Source organism: Herpailurus yagouaroundi, unplaced genomic scaffold, assembly GCF_014898765.1.
Source record: "Herpailurus yagouaroundi ecotype Mexico unplaced genomic scaffold, PumYag 211, whole genome shotgun sequence".
Classification (NCBI taxonomy): Eukaryota; Metazoa; Chordata; class Mammalia; order Carnivora; family Felidae; genus Herpailurus; species Herpailurus yagouaroundi.
Genome location: NW_024412442.1, coordinates 5,546,501 through 5,560,684, shown reverse-complemented (window position 1 = coordinate 5,560,684; position 14,184 = coordinate 5,546,501). Strand labels below are relative to the sequence as shown.

The 14,184-nt window shown below is 44.8% G+C and overlaps 1 protein-coding gene and 1 long non-coding RNA gene across 4 annotated transcripts in view; one reads left to right on the top strand and one right to left on the bottom strand.

Moving 5' to 3' along the window:
- PRKG1 (protein kinase cGMP-dependent 1) overlaps positions 1-14,184 on the top strand; it is a 1,163,528-nt gene that overhangs the window by 609,474 nt on the left and 539,870 nt on the right. The window lies entirely within an intron of this gene.
- LOC121016607 (uncharacterized) lies at positions 11,720-13,747 on the bottom strand. The gene is made up of 2 exons (XR_005784378.1): positions 13,410-13,747; positions 11,720-12,589 (listed from the first exon to the last, which is right to left on the bottom strand). It is a non-coding gene; the product is annotated as an uncharacterized LOC121016607 (long non-coding RNA).

The window sequence follows — 14,184 nt, the reverse complement described above, 5'->3', positions numbered from 1 at the left end:
GACAAATGGGGGTGTTCTTCAAACTAATCACCTTTAGAAACGATAAACTTAATCCATGGAGGTTTCCATTGTTCCAAGTGACTTTTAAGCTCCTATCCTGAAATTGTTTCAGGGCTCCATTTCTAGGTCATACTGGAAAGCTGATACCTTAACTCAAAAGTGTACCTTGTTTTTGACAAAGGACAGAGTTATGCAACTAAATCAACTCTCCTTCGGACCAGAGTTGGCAAAAATGTGGTATGTAGCTATTTCCAAATAGCAAAACTGACATCACAATGCGAAGATTCTGCAGACTTGGAGAGTAGTACAAAGGATTCACCATAGATTAAGACAGATTCCAAAGAGAGTTACTAAAATATATATTTTTTAATTATAACTGGCGTTTTTGAAACAAGTGTATGGGCCGGCCCTCCAAGGAATAATAGATCAAATATATTCCTCCACAAAGTCCTTCCTGACCTTCCTCCTCCTTCCTCTAGGTTGGAAATGAGTTCATTTGCCTTTGCATATAAACCATCCCTTATCCCTTTCTGATGATAGTAACTCTTCTGCCTGTTAGTAGAATTATTATTTTCCTTCTAAACTATAACATCGTGCAAGGAAAGAGCTAGATTCCCCTTGGCAAGTAACAAAATGCCTTATATTCTTTAATTCCATCAACATTTATTCTAGGCACTGGCAATACAGCAGTGAAAAAGACAAAGACATTCCACTAGAACAGAGGTTTTCTGAGTGTGGTCCCTGGACTAGAAGCATGAGCATCACCCAGAAACATGTGGGAAATGCTAAAATTTGGGGCCCTACTCTACGACTGCTGCACCAGACTCTCTTGCGAATGGGGTGTCTTTACAGAAATCTGGGTTTTAGTAAGCTCCCCCAGGTGATTCTGATGCAAGCTAAAGTTTGAGAACCACTGAACTCAAGGGAGACCATCATAGATAGACACATACATACATACATACATACATACATACATACATACATAAAGAGGTATGTACATTGTCCTCCTTCACTGTATCTTCAGCACCTAAGATAGAGCTTAGCACAGGTGGGTGCTCATTTTATTTGTTGAATAAATAATGGGAAGTGACCTTAGGCACAACCTTTCATTTTACACAAGAGGAAACCCATGGCATTAACCATGTCCCCAGCCGGAATGGGGACCTTGTTGTTTTATTCTTAGGTCCCCAGTACTTACTGTTTGATAAAACGGATACATAATGAAGCATGCAGAGGAATCGATAAGGTCTAGATCATCGAGGGAGATTCCCTGATGGAGCTGGGGTTTAAGGGACGGGTTATGATCGGGTATGTGTACACAGAAGATGAAGGGAAGAGAGCCAAAGCATGAACAGATAGAAGTAGTCAAAACGCTTTTCGAAGCCTTCACAGGAAACTAAAACATAGTTGGTAGTATTGTGATAAAAGATGGTCTTTGGGACAGACTGTTAAAAGATTTCGAAGATGAGATTTATGAGGCTAAACTAGATGGGTGTGTGAGTCTGTGGGCTTTCTTCCTTCTTCCTGAAACACGGACACGTTAACAGTAACAGTAGAGGTTTAAGAACACCAGTCGCGTCCATTCCTTCTTCACGAGCTCTTTTGCACCCAGACTCTGATTTTGAACATTTATATTTTATTTATTTATTTCTTTTGAGAGGGAGCGAGAGCATGCACGTGCCCTCCAGCAGGGTGGGACAGAGAGAGAGAGAGAGAGAGGGAGGGAAAGAGAGGATCCCAAGCAGGCTCCGCGCTGTCAGCACAGAACCTGACTCAGGGCTTGATCCCACGAACCGTGAGATCATGACCTGAGCTGAAATCAAACTGACAGAGCCACCCAGGCACCCCTAAAATTTTTATTTTTAATCAAAGTATAGTAGGCATTTAATATTAGTTGCACGTGTACAACATAGTATTTCAACAATTACGTACGTTATGAAATGCTCACCGTGAAAAGCAGATTAGCATCTGTCACCAAAGTTACCGCTGTGCTTCACACCCCTGTGCCTTATTTTGTAGCTGGAAGTTTGCGCCTCTAGATCCCCGTCACCCGTTTTGTCCGCCTCCACCCCCCACCCGCGACTTGGCTACCTGTATCTGCTTGTCTTGTGGTGTTCTTGGTTGTTTCTTAGATTCCACACATAAACAAAATCATATCGCATCTGTCTTTCTCTGTCTGACTTATTTCACTGAGCATCATACCCTCTCCAGACTCTCTTTTTTAATCCCCTCTGATCTTTCATCGGAAGAGGGGTAGTTACTCTTCCTGCCTTTAACATCTGCAGTCTGGCTTCGTTCTCTTCCCTTGCCTCCCCCCCTGCTCTGCTCACTGTTGTGTTAGGGATGTCTTCTTCTCTGTCCCTTCTCATCTTCCTATGTCTAGATCCTTTCTGTCCTTCAATGCTCACTTCAGAGACTTCCTTCTTAAGTACTGGCTGAGCCCCCAGCATCTTCCACCTTGTGTGTCTTCTGCTGAGATTTTGGTACCTTGTAAGCCCAGAACCCGTATCTGACTTTTATTCTTCACGTTGCCTACTCCAGTGCCTTATAGGTTCCAAGCACTCAGAGGATATTTTAAAAAATACAAGAGGGGCGCCCGGGTGGCTCAGTCAGTTAAGCATCCGACTTCGACTCAGGTCATCTCATAAAGGTTTGTGAATTCAAGCCCAGCGTTGGGGCTCTGTGCTGACAGCTCAGGGCCTGGAGCCTGCTTCAGATTCTGTGTCTCCTTCTCTCTCTGCCCCTCCCTGCTCATGTCCTGTCTCCCTGTCTCTCAAAAACTAAATTAACATTAAAAAAATTTAAAAATTAATACAAGATCATCTTACAATAACAGATTACATATGTTAGCCAAATAGTAATGTAATGCTTTTAGTTCACAAAACACTTTTCTTCGGGCTCCCACATCAGGTTTTGAACACCAGTCACATGAGGTACATACACTTGCATCCTGATTTTAAAGATGTAGAAACGTAAGGGACTGTTAACATAGAACTTTACGTAAAGGTAGCCTCATTTAAAATCCAGATGCCATTCATAAAAGCTAACACTGAGCACTAAACAGCAAGGAGGCCCTCTGATAAATGCTGTAGAACATATAAGGTCTTAAATAAGACCTAGTATTTTCCTTTCAAAAACATTTCCTTTCAACCACCTTCCTGGTCCAGGCAGGTCATGCTATCAGTTTACAGCTAAGGGAAGTTCACTGCTGTGACCACGTTAACTGGCAGTGGCAGGATTCGAACCCACATCGTGTGACTCAAGACCTCACGCTCTTAAATTATTCCATTAAACGAGCTTCCCGAGGTTCGTGGCGAGCAAGTGGCAGAGGTATAGCCCGAGACCAGGTCTCCTGATTTGCAAACCCCTGTTTCACAACCAGTGTAGTAATCATGGGCTATCAAGGCCTGCACTCCAAATACCTTGGCCTTTTTCCTGATTATCCTTGAGTGTAACTAATTGCAATTTTGACATCACAATCGGTGCTGTGGCGACAGATGGACCATAAGGTCTAAAAACTAAAGCGGTTGAGAAAATGTTTCCTTTTTCTATTTGCAGGGCTGTAGTGAAACCTCACATAATGGATTTTTTTTAAAGCATCCAGTTAGATAGGTAATAAATGCACTTTTCGTCAAATGAGAACCCGAATTTCTCAATCCCAAAATTAGGTTTGTCTGTGACATCTTCCCCAATTATTTTTTTTAACTTTTATTTATTTTAGGTAATTTTGTCCCCAACGTGGGGCTCGAACCCACGACCCTGAGATCAAGAGTTGTATGCTCTACTGACAGAGCCAGGCAGGCGCCCCACTTGAGTCTCTAAATGTATTTAATATGCAACAACATATAGAGGAATACGTGGTAAATTCTATTTATTTATGCATGGGATGAGTTGCTTTTATTGGCAAGAGGAAGATCCCCTGAATTTGGAGCTGCTGGGAATATAGCATCCCAGGATTAGAGGCTTGGGAGAGGCAAACATTCTCCCTGGAGGGGATTGTGTGGGCCAGTGCTTTTTTTCTGTTGTTTAAGAGATGAAGGAAATGAGGCCCAGGGAAGACAGGAGACTTGACAGGGTTGGATGCCCAGTTACTGGCCAGCCTAGCATGTAATGGGGTCTAGATACTCCAGTTTCCCGTGCAGAGGCAGTGAGGTGAAGGGTTAAGAGCACAGACTTGGATGTCCAGGAGGCTTGGGTTGCCTGCCTGGTTCAATAAGTATTGTGGAGCCTGAGAACAGTTACCCCTCGGTGCTGCGGTGTCTGTTAAACGGGAATTCGTCACCTCTGTGGATCGTCGTGTGGAACATAGGGCGTGCTTATTTTTATCACTGTGTACAGCAATTATTGTTCTACATCTATTATATAGAACTTGTAGTGGTAGATAAAGCATCGTAAGTGCAAAGAGACTCCAAGTTTAGTCTACTGCTATTTACTTTTTAGCCTCCTCATTTGTGTCTTCGAAGGGGTTGGACCGGGTGAACTCATGGTCTGTTGTCAAATTATCTTGTTTTAAAAATTTGAGCTCACGTCATTTGACTCAGGAACTCAAGCCCTTAAACTGCTATTCCATAAATGAGTTGTTCAAGGACGCGTCGCTCGTCAGCGGGAGAGCTCCAGCCTGAAACCAGGTCTCCTGATATTAAAACTTCTGCGTGGACAGCGTTGCCATTGTAACCGGTGGTGGATTTGTAGTCGAACATGAGCGCGTTCTAGGCTCAATCCCATCAGACGCTTCACTGAGAATTTGAGTGATCCATGCGGCGCTCACTGGGTTCTTATACTAAGCCCTGAAATGTGCTCTTCAAATATTTAGTTGGCCGAGATTCCATTTTCTCATCTTCATTAGAAGGGCCTGCCTGAACTTTGACCGTGGAGGACCGTGCACTGGGCTGGCACACAGGATACCTGTCTGAGCGTACGGTCACGTTCGGGATGTCATTAGCGCTGCGCCTTTCGAGCGTGCCCCGGCAGACACAGGCCATTCATTGAAACCCGGGAGGAGCATGACTAATTGGACAAGAAGCGGAGCTCCCTTATTCTGGTTTCAGGCTGTCACCTGAAAGGACAGAGGGAGGAAGTATCCTCAAAGACTCTGGAAAAGTACAAGCCCCGAAACCAGGTCCCGACTAAAGACATCCTGTCTAAGATGAACAACTCACGAATCTTTCTTCCTGTGACCGGAACGATCCAATACCCAGCTTCAGAGAAACGTCTGAGCTTCCGAATTCGCTTCCGAAGCCGGCCCTTTCTGAGGCTCGGCCGGCCTCTCCAGTGAGCCTCTATTTATGCCAGGTTACAGGAAAGTGGCTTTTTGGAAATATTTGAAGGAGGCCTCAGATTGTTGAAGACAACAACAAAGGCTAGTGTGGCAGAATGAACTTGGGGCTTATTATCACATTTGAATGGTCCTTGAGAAACATTATGTTGGCATGCTAATTTCTTTCTTTTTTAACTTTTTTTAAATGTTTGTTTATTTTTGAGAGAGAGAGAGAGCGAGCGCGCGCATGAGTGGGGGGAGGGGCAGAGATATTGGGAGACACAGAATCCAAAGCAGGCTCCAGGCTCCGAGCTGTCAGCACAGAGCCCGACATGGGGCTCGAACTCAAGAACTGTGAGATTCTGACCTGAGCCGAAGTCAGTTGCCCAACCGACAGACCCCCTAGGCGCCCCAGCATGTCAGTTCAGGTTTGCCATCAAACAAGTCTATTCTCCAGGGTCAGAAATGAGATAAAAATGTAAAATCTGATGTTCCTAGGAATGCGATCCCTAGCACCTCCTGGTACAACTCCAGACACCGTGTCCAACCGTGGGAAGTGAGGGGTTGGGGGTGGTATTGTAACGATACTCTGCTGTCACTTCAGGCTCCGGCTGCCACCACCAAATACCCCAGATGGGGTGGCTTAAACAAGCCCAAATTTTCTCACAGCTCTGGGGGCCGGAAATGTAAGATCAAGGTGCCGACACATTTGCTTTCCCTGGTGGCCTCTCTACTTGGCTCGCACGTGTCCTCACGTGGCCTTTTCTTCATGTGTGCAAACCCCTGGTGTGCTTTTCACTTCTTATGAAGACCAGTCATGTGGGACTAGGGCCCCACCCTTACCAGCCTCATTTACCTTAATCACCTCTTCAAAGGCTGTGTCTCCAGATATCCAACATGGGAGGTTCGGGCTTCAACATATGAATTGGGCTGAGGGGAGGAGAGAATGGACCCAGTTCAATCCCTGACATCCCATAAGGCATAAGGAAAGAAGGAAGAAAAGAAAAGAAGGAAGGCATAGGTGGGACACCTTTAGGATGCACTCTTCCCATTCTCTCTCTCTCTCTCTCTCTCTCTCTGTCTCTCTCTCTCTCTCTCTTCTCCACCCCCCCCCCCAACTCCTCATTTCTATTCTATCTTTATATCTTCTCTGCTTCAAGAACCAGATCTCTGATTTCTTTCCCTAGTCCACTGACATCTGAGGCACTCTTCCGAGGGTTTTTATTTACTTGCTACAGATTTGCCCAGAGAGAATGATTTGCTTCTCTGAGTACAGATTCCAGCTTCGTAGGAGAGAGAGAAAGAAAGCAAAGGCCCATCTCGACTATGATGTCCATCTGTGATTCAGTCCAATACGGAAATAGCATTGAGGCCGGGGTGATAGTCAAACTGCCTCACAGCTGTATACCAGGGGGAGGGACCCTACAGACACTTCTAGTGCCTTGAGTTAACCTTCTTTACCTGCTGGGCTACAGAGAGGTCCAGGATAGGGGCACTTTGAGGCTCACGACACTGTCTATCATCAGGTACAGATTTGCAATTATTTTAATACTTATTTTGAGAGAGAAGAAGAGAGAGAATCCCAAGCAGGCTGCATGCTCAGCATGGAGTCCAACATGGGGCTCCATCCATCCCACGACCCTGGGGTCATGACCTGAGCCGAAATCAAGAGTTGGATGCTCAACTGACTGAGCCACCCAGGCGCCCTAAGATTTGCAGTTATTTTAAACACTTGTCCAGCCATCCTGCTCACAGCTGAGTATCTGCCCTGGTTGACCACAGATTCCAGCCAGCTCTTGGTGGCCCAGCCTTGTTCGAGAGGGGGGTGGGGATGGGCTTTTCCCAGCGGGGAACCTGCCTGCCACCAGAGGCACGCTTTACCTCACTCTTCTAAGTTGGCCCCTCTGTCTCAGCAAAAATAAAATATTGGTTCCCACCATGAGTAATGTCCATGTAAGCTTTTAAATACTGACCACAGTCAGAAAAAACAGTCTGGTATCAAACAGTAAAGGAAGTTTACCTGCCAATTCACGATCTTCGCCCAGCTCTCACTATACATAATGTATGATTTTCCTGAAGGTGAAGAGAGCATACCTTTTTAAAATACCAAACTCCTCCGTCACTCGGGTAAAAATACTGAGACTTCTTTTCGTGGCAGCTTAACGGGAACAATAAACAGCGGCGGTTCTTGTGTTCATTGTCCTCTTTGTCACCATCAGCTGACATTGACCTTGCAGCGGCTGTGTATCCTTTCCCGGGGAGCCGCACGATGCCAGAGCCCCATCTCACTCACTTCCACGTGTTTGCCTGTTCCCTCCCCGCCCTGGGGACAAAACAGAGACCTGCAGGGAGACAGGGAGGTGCAAATGACCTATGCTTCTGGAGTGCAGTCTTTTGTGAGCCCTGAAAATTGAATTGTGTGTGCTAGCCCGCCGCCCACGAGGGGTCGAGGAAAGAACAGCTGAGGCCTGCAGGGAGAATAAAGGAAAATGCCTGGTTTCCCTGCCCGTTCAGTGGTCTGGGCTTTGCTGCCGAGGCCTTGGGATTGAGCAGTGGCTGGGGCCCTCATTCTCACCTGCAGGGAGGCCAGGCTCTGAGAGATCCCCCGAGAACAGGTGTCTGGCAGGAAGGAGACAGACCTGACGCTTTTCAGACCAGCAGCAGCCCGAAAAGCCTTTAGGAAAACTTTTATGCTTTTATGCAACTAAAAGCGATTCAGCATCTCGTTGGCGAAAATACTCCTAAGGCACGTGCTCTGTCGAGAGCAGCCCCCGAGTTTGACAAGCTGGGGGGTTTAAACGTGCACCGAAATGGGGTTCCTGCTTTCAGTAGCCCCTTTTTGTTTGTTTGTTTCTTTTTTGTTTTGCTTTTTGTTTTTTTTGTTTGTTTTGTTTCGTTTTGTTTTTTACTAGCGACTGTCATCAGTTTTCTCCTGGAACTTCTCCCGCTGAGGATTTATGGTGCTCGGATTCAGCTTTGTGGTGGAAGAAGGGCTTGCCTGCGAGGGGTGTCTCTCGTGTCAGGCGAGGTAGAGAATTCGGGATCGGAGCCCACGGCTTCCGAATGCATTTTTGATGTCTTGGGTTTCCTCAGAGGTGTGTAGGAAACAAAAATAGAATTGCTGTTTACCCACTGGCCCTCTTGCTGAGGCTGAGGATGAAAAAGGATTTGTTTTTTTTCCTTTACTGCTCAGAAAAAGACTGTTCTACCGCTTTCCCGTGCTAGGCTCTTCGTGGCCACACACACCTGTATATGCTGAGGACACAGGGCTATACTGGCAAGTGATTGCATCTGACTCAAAGCAGGTGTGACTCTGGCAGCCCTTCACCCCGCTATCTAGAAGTGGGGGGGTGGGGGCGAGCCTGCTCCTTGGCGGGTAATCTGTCGTTGCCAGGCCATTGATTCAACCAGCACCGTATTGTTATTTTCCGGCCAGAGTTCTTCAACTCTAACCTTCACGTAAAGCGTATGATCACTTAAGAACAATTTTTAAGTGGAACGTAGATAAAACATAACCAGGTTTATTTCTTACTTCTGTTAAGTATCAGATCTAAGCTTAAATGTTACTTGTACTTGGAGAAAGGTGGTACAAATACGAGTCAGTCTATCTTCGACCATCAGACTGTGTTCACAAGGAGAGCATCGTATGAGCCTGCGAACCAGGGGCAGTGGGGTCCAGCCTGTGCTGATGACTTGATTCTGTCCTGTTGTGGGGCTCACTGACTAGTTACATTCTATAAGGATTTTGTTTCCTAAAATGACATTTCTTACTCACATACTTTCTCCCATTAAAAAAAAAATTCTTTCAGGGCACCTGGGTGTCTCAGTCAGTTGGGCGTCTGACTCTTGGTTTCGGCTCAGGTCATGGTCACGCAGTTCGTGGGATCAAGCCCTGTGTCAGGCTGTGCGCTGACAGCATGGAGCCTGCTCGGGGTTCTGTCCCTCCCTCTCTCCTCCCCCTCCCCATTCGCACACACACTCTCTCTCTTTCTCTCTCTGAAAATAAATAATAAACTTTAAAAATAGGAATTACAAAAAGTCTTCCTGTTTTCCGTTTCCACAGTTGCTGTGCACTGTGTAGGTTACTTTCTCACCTCCTCCTTTCACAGTACAAGTGTCTGTTCCCTGTGGTCTGGGGAGAAGACAGTTCCGGGCGCTTAGAGGGGACACCACCGTAGGAGACAAAACAAAGCCCCCTTGCTTCTGGTTTCCCTCCAGAGGCCGCAAGGCAGTTCTGATCGCTGACCTGAAAGCTGAGCGTTCGGTGTCCACTTCCTTCAGAAGACACCGCACTTTTCCTCCGTGTAGGAGGTGGCCCCCAGTGGCAGCAGGGGCCCGAGCGAGAAAAGCAGCTGGAACCCTTGCAGGAAGAGTTGACCTGAGGGAGAGAGTTTGGGTCTCCAGTGAAGACCGAAGCAAACACGTTAATGAACAGTGTCAGAAGGGCCAGGATCATGAGAAACCGAGGGGGCAGCGGGTGTGTATTCTCCTCTTTCCTCTCTACATAGTCTTTCCATTTCCATCCGTGTGTTAAAACTATTGTGAGTGTTGATGCTTGTTCGCCATACTGTTTGGAGAACCAAGGGTTTCGTGGAAGTATCCCAATCCAACTCTAGTTGTCTTTTCATACACTCAGAAACGCTAATACTCCTCCCTAGAACCTACCAGAAAGCTCTGTGATTCCAGACCATTACTATTGCGGCTACAATGCCCTGCTCAGTCCCAAATACTCCTCCCACCCCTCGACAGCCTTGGGAGGATTTTTCCGTGCATGAGGAAACTGAGGCACAGGCAGGCCCAACAGCCTGCCCTCGGTTTTAGAGCAAGCAGGTGACGGACTCAGGGCCGGACAGTCCGACTGAGGGAGATGGTTCGTGAATTCCTCAAAGTTCTAACTCAGACTTTGTGCACTTAGACTAAATGTTTTATTCTCCTGAAGGAAAAAAAAAATATGTGTTACATTTCACCACCAGCCACATCTTCTAACTTTTCCCTGCCTTGTCAGCTGCCTGTCAGGTTTGTAAAGAAATGCAGCATGAAACTGACAGGAAGAAACTCTGACATCCATAACCACATGGCAGAATATTGAAAAATCTTCACACAGGCTTATTTTGTCATTTATTGTATAGCCCTAAACCAGCTGCCAGGGGCACAGGTGATTTAATAGGCACCATTTAGCTAATACATTATTTTGCCAAGAAAATTCATTGTGCTGAATTCTTTTTTAATCTTTCTTGGCTGCTTACTTATAAAAACAGAGTGCCTAGAAGCTCTGAATTATTTCACAGAGGGGAGAAGCCAAACAGAGAAGGCTATTAATTTAAGCTGTTTCAAATGGAAATTGTCACTCCGGAGAAAGAAATGTAGGTGGCATAAGATATATACGATTCTTGGATAAAGAGAGACACTTGAAATGGCACATTTCATGTTTGGAGGTTCAAAAGGCATCATTCGTCAGTAGGTTATTAAACTAAGTTGAGTATTTTCTAGCTTTTAAACCAGGATGATGAATACGAAAGTGTTTTTCACACTCTTAAAGGATCATGCACACCTCAGGCACACGGAGGTTTGTGCAATGCAAGTGAGGCGTTGGGCGTGTTAGCATTCTGTCGGAATGGTATTTGTACAACATTATACAGTTTCCGATCTCTCTTCAGCAGAGGACGTCCAGACATTATTTAAAATTCTCAATGTTGTTTAGAATCTAAAAGAGAGCCTTTGAATCCAATAGATTGATGTGCGCTCTTGTTTTTAATTCTCACACTTACGTAATGCTTAGACGTCGTCTGTTCAGATTTCTTCGTACAGAGGAAAATCGTGGTCACACGCCATGGAGACACACGGGTCACCTTACATCAGGGAGGCTGCATCGAGCAGACCACTAAGGCACATTTAGGACAAAGAAGAGAAAAAAAATAGGACAGTTGAAAAGTAGAGTTTTAGAAAAGGGTCTGTCTCTTGAAAGAAGAGAGAGAGAGAGGAGGCCAACGAATGACATGGTATTATTGACGAATTAATGACACCAGTATTCTGAAATGTTGGGAGACATCATTCACTGCTTCTGTAGTCACAAATGCTAGAAACAGCGTAAATGGCAGCAGTGAATTCGACGAATTACATTTATTAATGGCTATAGATTATAAATTACATTCCCTTTCCTAGAATTACATGCAACTGTGGCTAAATGAGGGAAAGCCTACAGATGTACTTATGGAATCCTGGTCTTTAGATATATTTTAATGAAAAAGAGCAAGTTACACGACACTGTTATTAGTAGAGCTACATTCTTTTTCTGCCTCCCGGGGTATGTATACATGCATGTGTGAACCGTTCTCTTTGTATATTCGTAAGGTATTTGCAAGGATATCTGAGGAGCTAATAATAACAGTTCTACCTGGGTACGAAGACTGGGAATCGGATAATAAGGTTTATTTCCTTCATGGCATTTTTTTTTTTTTTTTTACTGTTGGACTTTGTTTCTCTGTGTTCTTCTTCTTCTCCCCTGACAAAAACATTTCACGAGATACAACTTAGAGTTCAGTTTTCTACCGTTTGTCAAGATTCGCGGATAGGTTGACACATTAAAAAAAGAATGCTCACTCAAATAAGCATGCATCAGAAATCCCTGTAGGGTCTCGTGAAAATACAGACACGTGGGTCCCCTTCCAGCAGGTTAACTGGACACAGAACCCTGGAATGTGCATTTGGAATGGACCTCGGGAACCGAACCCTCAGGAGTCTGCAGTCTTCCCCCTGAGAAACACTTGCCCTGAGCTGGTAGAACTCACCAGCTCGCATGGAGACACTTCTGGCGTGAGCCATCCAACAGCCTGAAGATGCAATTCTACCATGACCGCTTTAGAAAAAAGCATCTGTGAAAAATAACAGTTATTACTCTCATTATTGTTGGATCTTCTATTGACTTCTTCCCACCAAAAGGAAGGGCAAGGATGGCCATTATATTCATCGTTTTCCCTTTGTCTGAGGGTTTGGTGATGTGGAGAGCCCTGATGTGGAAAGTCACAATGAGAAAATATTGGAAACTTGTCTTAGAAAACCGGTTTGTCTGCACGTTACCTCTAATGACGGTTGCTGAATATGTGCTGAATGGTAGCTGCTCTTAGACATGCTTGCGTGACTTTGCTTTCCCAGGCTTTTGTCATGAGACCGGTGAGCCCTGGTGGCTCAGGTCCACGGGGATTAAGACGCCAAACCATTTGGTCTCCTCTTCCCGAATCTCATGGCTGTGCCACGTGGACGTACAGCACTCCTCCTCGCGTCCTCTCTGTATTCCTTGCTTTGCAGGATGGTGGGCCCTCATCACCACTGCTCCTGGAGAAATGACACATCCCACTGTTTCTCTTCTCCCACCTGCTGCAACCGCTGCTTGCTTCTCTCCTGCTTCTCCCACCCCACGAAGAGTGGAAGAGGATGTTCATGAGCTTCCACGAGTCATCAGAACTTTGGTTGTGCTACCAGGCAGAGACGTAGGTCTTCTAGTTTGCAGACTGTTACCCATGGATCGGATAATTGCCCTGAGGATATCTGAGTGGCTTCATCCTGGCTTAGCATCACACAAAACATTCCCTTCCATTCCTGAACCCATGTTTCTTTTTTTTTTTTTTTTAAATATATGAGGTTTATTGTCAAATTGGTTTCCATACAACACCCAGTGCTCATCCCAAAAGGTGCCCTACTCGAGACCCATCACCCACCTTCCCCTCCCTCCCACCCCCCATCAACCCTCAGTTTGTCCTGAACCCATGTTTCAAACTAAGCCCAAGTGTCGGGACATTCATGTATCGCAATATGTCCGTGAGGTCTCTCTCAGCACTCTAGGACTTGGCCATCTACCCCAAATCTTTTTCGCATTTTACTCAGGATGTCTCCTGGAAACAGGTTGCCAGGTCACTGTCTCTGATAACCTGGCATTCCCAGATTGAGCACATAGATTAGCCTCTCAGGTTTCTAGGAACTTACTATCATAGGGTATATTAAAACAAGTACACCATTTTCCATGCAATTGTTATCATTCATTGGGTTGCCAAGGTAACAAGCACCATGTGAACCATTAGAATCTGTATGGATGTAGCTGTTGAGTCGTTAATACTAAAAACTATGCATTATTCAGCAAGCTGTTCTCTCTACTTACCTAATGATGTAGCTTTTCTTCTCTAAGAGGACAAGTGATGGTCTCCCAATTTGATGGGAAGCATATTTAATAAGATAGACATCAGTAAACAGAATGGATTTGTGCCAGAAAAGCTGCCTGTGTACTAAATTCTATTTTCCTGTTGATGTCATCATAAGATTGGAGATTCTATTCTGTGATTTTTTGGGGGCTTTTCCTCATAAAAGATCATTTGCAGTTAATACTGCAAACTTGAAAAAAAACACAGAAAAAAGGAAAATTTGTATTTTTACAGGAGCACTAATATTTAGGTAAATAGCAAGTTGTAAATACAAGATTTCTCAGGTTATTATTATTATTATTTTGCCCCAACAGGTTAAGGGTTGAAAGAGGGAAAAAAGATAGTAGCTCTTGCAAAGAATTCTGATTGATCAACTTTAAATGGATAATTGTTTCCTTTTAAGTATTCTATAGTAGAAGAGTTCAGAGTTCTGTTTGCTCAGCCCTGTTTCATTGCAAGTGAATAAGCTAAAAGCACATTAAAAGATGCTATGGCACCGTGAATAAATGCCAAACGGTAAACAGAATACATGTAGATCACATCACTGTGTGGTGTTACACGTCAATTACATCTCAATAAAACTAGGGAAAAAATTAGAAATAAAAAAAAATCTTAAAAGAAAAAAAAACCAGCCCCAAACAAAAATAGGCATTCAGATTATAGCAGTTGTTATACATTTGGAAATCTTGACACAGTGGAGCCTGAAAGCATTCTGGGAATTTTAGGGTTTTGTAC